This window comes from Sarcophilus harrisii, chromosome 3 (assembly GCF_902635505.1).
Source record: "Sarcophilus harrisii chromosome 3, mSarHar1.11, whole genome shotgun sequence".
In the NCBI taxonomy this organism is placed as follows: Eukaryota; Metazoa; Chordata; class Mammalia; order Dasyuromorphia; family Dasyuridae; genus Sarcophilus; species Sarcophilus harrisii.
Window position 1 is genome coordinate 6,217,495 of NC_045428.1, and position 6,335 is coordinate 6,223,829.

The 6,335-nt window shown below is 46.2% G+C and overlaps 1 protein-coding gene across 1 annotated transcript in view; it reads right to left on the reverse strand.

Annotated features, from left to right (window-relative positions):
* Nucleotides 1-5,594, reverse strand: part of CLDN16 (claudin 16) — a 97,517-nt gene extending 91,923 nt beyond the window's left edge. Inside the window, exon 1 of the mRNA XM_031957427.1 lies at nucleotides 5,057-5,594. The gene's annotated coding sequence lies outside the window, so the exon portion shown is untranslated. The remainder of the gene's footprint in view (nucleotides 1-5,056) is intronic.
* Nucleotides 5,595-6,335: the final 741 nt, after the last annotated feature.

The following is a 6,335-nucleotide window of genomic DNA, read 5'->3' on the forward strand; positions in this document are numbered from 1 at the left end:
AACAAACAAATGATTTGTGTACACACGTGTGCTTTCCTATAGACTTTTCTGCTTTAAATCTAGTTTCTTTACATTTTTTTAACAGTGTCTCTTCCGATACAAGCTGTGATACAGCAGCTTGGAGATCTTCCCAGGTTTCCTGGACAGAACCTATTTACATAGAATAGAAGCATGATGCCTAAAAACAGTGATAGGTAAAGAAATGAGAAAGCCATCCACTCCATCCATTCTGTCCCCTCCATCCACTCCATCCACTGCATCCACTCCATCTATTCTATCCCCTCTATCCCCTCCATCCACTCCATCCATCCATCCAATCCATCCCCTCCATCCACTCCATCCTCTCCATTCCCTCCATCCTCTCCATCCACTCTATCCAATTCATCTTTTCCCCAGCTTTCCAAGGAACATTCTTAAAAAGCAAATCTAACTTTGCAAGTTCTTTGCTCAGAAGTTGCGCAGTGTTATTGCTAGGACAGAATACAATTCCTCTGCTTTTATTTAAGGCCTTTCACAATCTAGTGTCCTCCTGCCTATTCAAGTTTGAAACACTTTGCTGGCCTGCACATAGTCTAGATCTTCCAGACAAACTAACCTCCAGGCAGTTTTCTCGTTAAAATGTTCCCTTGGAGCTTGTGTGCCTTTCTAAAGTCTCTCCTTTATGCCTGAAGGGCCCCCCTCCCTCATTCCTCTTCTTCATCTTCCTAGTTTCCCTCCAAACCTCAATGTACACACCTTAACTTCCTCCTTAGAGAGCCTGGGCAGCTCCCACAGACTCAGTGGTCAGGCTCCCCCTTTGCTAAAGTTGCTTTGTATTCCTTTGGGATTTACTCAGCAGTGGGCATGGTTTTCCCCACCCCCGTTATAATGGCAGCTCCCGGTTGGCCAGAACTGGTCGTTTTTGTCTTTTGGTTTCCAGAACATAGCAAAATGCCAAGACCATAGCGACAGTTAATGGTTGTGGAGTGAATTAAGCAATATCAATAAACATACAGTAAACACCTACAATGTGCCAGGCACTGTACTAAGTGCTAAGCATATAAATATAGAAGGAAAAGGAGGAGGAAAAAGAGGAAGAGGAGGAGGAGGAGGAGGAGGAGGGGATAAGAAGGAAGAAGAGGAAGAGGGGAAGAGAAGGAGGAGAAGAAGTAGAAAAGAAAAAGAAAAAGAAGAAGAAAGAAGAAAAGAAGAGGAAGAAGAGAAAGAAGAAAAAGGAGAAAAAAATAAAGAAGAGGAAGAGAAAGATGAAGAAGAAGAAGAGGAAGAAGACCACCACAATGATGATGACAACAACAACAGTTTTGAGAGTTTTTGCTTCCAGGAGCTTACAATTTAATAATGGAAGAAAATAAATAAAAGAAAGTAAAAAGCTGGGGTTCAAGAGTTACTTCCTTGGAGACTCAATGAACAAGTCAGAGAAATCAAGAAAATGAGTGCACCCTAATACAATGCCTGTTTTGTCTCCTCTCCTTCACTGGAAAAGTTGATGGCTCCATCCTGGCCTGATAAGGTATGAGGAAGCAGGCCATTGGGTTAGCATTGGTGGATCCTGAGATTTCCAGAGATGAGGAAGAGATGAGTCTCAAATACTTACAAGCTAGGTGACCCTGAGCAAGTCACTTAACCATTACCTTAGGTTCCTCACCAGTAAAATGAGCTGAGGAAGGAAACAGCAAACCACAAAAGTATCTTTTCCCAAGAAAATCCAAAACAGGGTCAGGAAGAGTCAGATATGACTGAGTAACCACAATAGGAGCCTGGACTCGATACTGTCATTTCCATCCAGGGTTACCATTTCTCCATTCTCTGGAGCATTTCACAGACACAATCTCACTAGAAGCCATTCCATAAAGTGATGTTGGAGACATGAAGTTATTTTCAGAAGGTGTTTCTTTTAAACTACAGGCCAGTGAGCATGATTCTTATTCATCATGAATTTTTACAAGGTTTTATTATCAAAATCTTGAAAAAGTTGGGTAGAAATAGCAGCAGGAATCACAAAGTATTCACATAGATTCAAGAAAAGCAGATCAAATCATTCATTCAGCAAACCTTTGTTGAGTTCCTACTATGTGTCACACTGATTGACACAGAGAATATGGAGAGACAAAACATCCCTTGCCTTGCTGGAATTTTCAGTCTCTTTGGGGCCACAAGGTATATACAGAAAAAAAAAAAATCAAGGTAATTTTTAATTATGACAAATTGACTTCACTTCCTTTTGAACCAGGGTTGGGAGCAGGAAGGTCAAGGAAAGATCAGTTGTAGACATTTTCTGTACTTTAGGCTGACTATATCTAGAAGAACTTTCAGCTTCTCTGGGAACTTACAAAACCTATTACTCACCACGGTCAAAACTGACTTCAGGATTCCTTCTTTGTTATAATTGAGCAACAATGGCTTGGAGATAATAAATGGAGGCTTTTCTATTAAATCCCAAGGAAATCACCCTCTCCCCGCCCCACCTTTCAGGACAAGATGCACTATCAGAGTTCAAACCTCATCGTAATCTCCCTTTCCTCACATTATCCAAAAGCTTTTGACCATCAATCTTATCCAGCCAACGATTTAAAATAAAACTAGTCCATCGTTCTTTTGGTTGAACCAGAAGCAGATTCATGATAATGTTCTTATATATGTAAACAAAAAAATCTCTTTCAAGAGCTCTGGGATCCCAGTGATCTCGTTCTTTCCCCAAATCCTATTAATCTGAAAAGAGTTCTGGGCACATGGATGGCTGGTTGGATGGGCTGTGAGGGACTGTTCCAAATCACTAATGAGATAAATGTAAAATTAAACAACTCTGAGGCTTCGGTATTAATATTGAGAAAATTGGTAAGATGACACAAGATGGAAATATAGCAGCATGCTTTTTCCCCACCGAGGATGTGTCCGTCTTCCCTGCCCTTCTTCCCTCCTTAGATCCTTGACAGTCACCATTTTTTGCACCCTCAACATCAGAGCCTCCCAATATGAAGACCTTAATGTTTGTGGAAATGAAACTAAAACAACCACAAGTTAAAGGCACATTAGTCACTCTTTGTCTGGCACACTGCACTAGGTCCTGGGGGGTGGGGAATAAAAAAAGAAATGAAAGATTTTCCTTGGAAGAAAATTAAAATCTAAAGGAAGCCAGTTCTGATTCTGGCTCCTTACACTTAAATGTGCACAGCCTATTTCCTGCAGTAGAATGTATACTCCACGAGGGCTTCACTGCTTTCTTTTTGGTCTTTAGATTGCCCAGTGTCTGGTTTGGTGCCTGGCACAGGTGGGTGATTAATCAATGCACGCTGATCAAGTTGCCTGGTCCATGATCACGGGAACTTTTTCATTCAGTATAGCTGTGTATTCTGCCCAACTGCTCTAGGACTCTAGGACTCAGGAAATCTTGCACAGAGCAGGACATTACAAAATGGCACCTTTGACCATCATGGCTTCATCTTAAATTGCCTCGGTAATTATGGGGGACTTTATGAGTTTAATTCTCATTTAATCGCCAAAATGGACTTGATTCTTTCCTGAAAAACAGGAAGGATTCGTCAAAGCCACAAAGAGCTTTACTCCACCAAAGTACATCATTATTCTGATTGGAGATCTTGAGGCACTTAGATACTGGTTCTGCCTTTTTTACTTCTGGACCTTAGTGGGACCTCCTGTGAAAGAAGGTGTGGCCTTTTCTGACTTCTAAGAAAGAGATGTAACTTTTAATACATCTGAAGATCACTGGCCTGGAAAAGGATCTTGGAAAGTCTCAAATCCTTGGGGTTTCTGACCACCATCCCCTATTCCCTTTTTGATTTTTAATATTAGACTTCAACTTCTCCCTTCTGATAGACTTTGGTGGACTCACTGTATCTAAACCTCTTCGTTATGGAATCATGTAGCAGTTCGACCAAATGCAGGGGTAAAAAAAAAAACTGTCCGAAACCAAAATGGGACCTAAATTGCTGACCAACAAAATTGAAACTTTCTACTGGAACAAGAAAACATGAAAGATTATCGTGCAATTTAGTTCAATTATGAGTCACCACAGGCATTCTGCAGGCATTTAAACACAGATTTTGCCATTAATCCATATGTTTTTCTTCCCTGTATTTTTGTTAATCATCCATATCACTCTTGTTTGGCACTAGTTTCCAGCACTGACATCTCCCCACTGTCCTTACTGATTACCTAGAAGTAAAATTAAGTCATTCCCTCTTCCTTTTAATCTTTAATAAAAATCTCTTTAAAACAAACTTTTTGAATTACTAGGGAAATAAATATTTTACAGGATTTCAGACAAAAATGATATTTTAACATAAAATAGTGAGTTTGTTTCATAGACATGTTTAGGAGACCCCTTGGGGAGGGTTTAAGGAAGATGCAGACATGGGTCAGGCAGGAGAAGAAGGTATGGGGGAGTTAGGATGTGTTCCCTTCCATGGACGCCATCATCGAGTCATTGAGTTATCACAGGACTGGTCTGAGGAGCTGTTCTTCCAGCCACACCAATGGCTTCCTCACCCACAGTCCTAACCATTCCCCCCCCCCCCCCCCCCCCCCCCCCCCCCCCCCCCCGCCCCACTATCTCTCATTTCTCTGCCTCTATGACTGACTATTCACCTCCTCTTCCTGGACCTATTTCCTCAAATATCAGATGAACATATTGGCCAAGACAGGACTCCAGCTCTGTAGCTTAAGCACAACATTCCGTTTTCCCTCTTCTTCCCTTAGGGACCGTTTTTGAGCCTCCGGATCGTTCCCATTATGTGGTGCCCACTTCTCCCAGTGCCACCCTCCGGTCCACATCCTTCTGGCTTCTGTTGCCCACTACTGATGGATGTAAGCTTTGGGGAAATCTGCAGGTAAAGGGAATAAGTTGCTTCTTTGGGGGCTCCTGCTTCTCCCTAGAGCCCCCATGGGTTTGGTTTCTGGCCCCTCAAGGATAAAACATCAGGAGTCAGCGATGTAAACAAGAAGAAGCAGAGAGAGCAGACTGATGGTGCTCACCAACAGTACTGAATTAGCCAGAAAGCTCAGGGAGTCACTTCAAAATTTCTCCATTTCTGCTTACCTGCCTCCCCTGCTCTGCATCTGGAGGACCCGGCCTAGTGGCCACTGCCTTATTTCTCCCAGGGACTTTAGCTTCTGATGGATGTAATCCCCCATTCTAGGGTCCGTTTCTGCCGCTTCTGATAGGATGGGCACATCGATGGCTGCTGGCTGGATTCTCCCAATATTTCTTCAGCTGTTTGAGGGCAAGGGCTGGCAGGTGCACAGCAGCACTTGCTAAATGCTTGTTGGGTTGAGTAGCTTGGAATCAAAGTCTCTGGTTCAAGACCGGAATTAACCGGCCTAGGTTAGGTGCTCGGCCCATCCGGACCAGTGCCCCAGCTCGAGAGGCAAGCCCCGGCTCTGGGAGGAGACTGAGCTTGCTGAGGGCTGGGGCAGGAAAGCTCCAGTGGCCGAGGTAGCCTGGCTCTCCCACAATTCCCCGGCCTCCCAGAACCGGTTTGTAGGACTCAGGCTTGAAGGACCCCAAGAGATGGAGGCGTCGGGCCAAGAATTCCGGATTTAGGCTTGTCGGGGCCCCCAGGAGCCAGCTGGGCAAATGTCCTCGTCTGGCAAAGGTGGAAACCGAGGCTCACAGAATGGAGGGGACGGGCCTCCAGTCACACAAGGTAGAAGAAGAGCTGGAGTTTAAACTAGCTCTCGGGGTACCAGACCAAGCACTTTCCCGGCTGGTTCCGGGCCTTTCCCGTCAGCTCCAGGGCTTGTGAAGCGGAGGAGCCTCGACTGGAGCCCCGCACATCTCGGGCCTTCCCTTCCGCCTCCGCCGGCCCGGCGAGTCTCACAAGGACTCGGGAGGATTTCCGAGCCCGGACTGGGGCTGGGGCTCCTTCTTGACCGGCTCGGGACGGGATCTTTTCCCGGCTCCGACCCTGCGCTGGGATTTGTTTTCTCCTTCCCGGGTTTTGTAGAGTGGGAGACCGAGCCAACCTCAGGATCCCTCCCCACCCCAACGCCCAGGAAAAGCCGGGGGAGGCTGGGGAAGGGGGGTAGGAGGGGGAAGGGAGTGGGGGGAGGAGAGCTTGGGGGGGGGATGGCGATTCCGAGGGCAAGGAGGCTGAGGGGTAAGGGGGCCGGGGGGCAAGGAGAGCCTGGGGGAAGGGGAGAAAAGGGGATGGGACGAAGGGGACTGGGGAGCGAGGCGGCCGGGGGAGAAGAGGGGGAGAGGGGCTGGGAGGGAGGAGCTCGGGAGGAGGGGACTGGAAGGCTGAGGAGTTAGGGGGGCAGGGATCAAAGGGGCCGGGGGGAAGAAGACTGGGGGGCGGGGAGGGCCCGTGTCGATG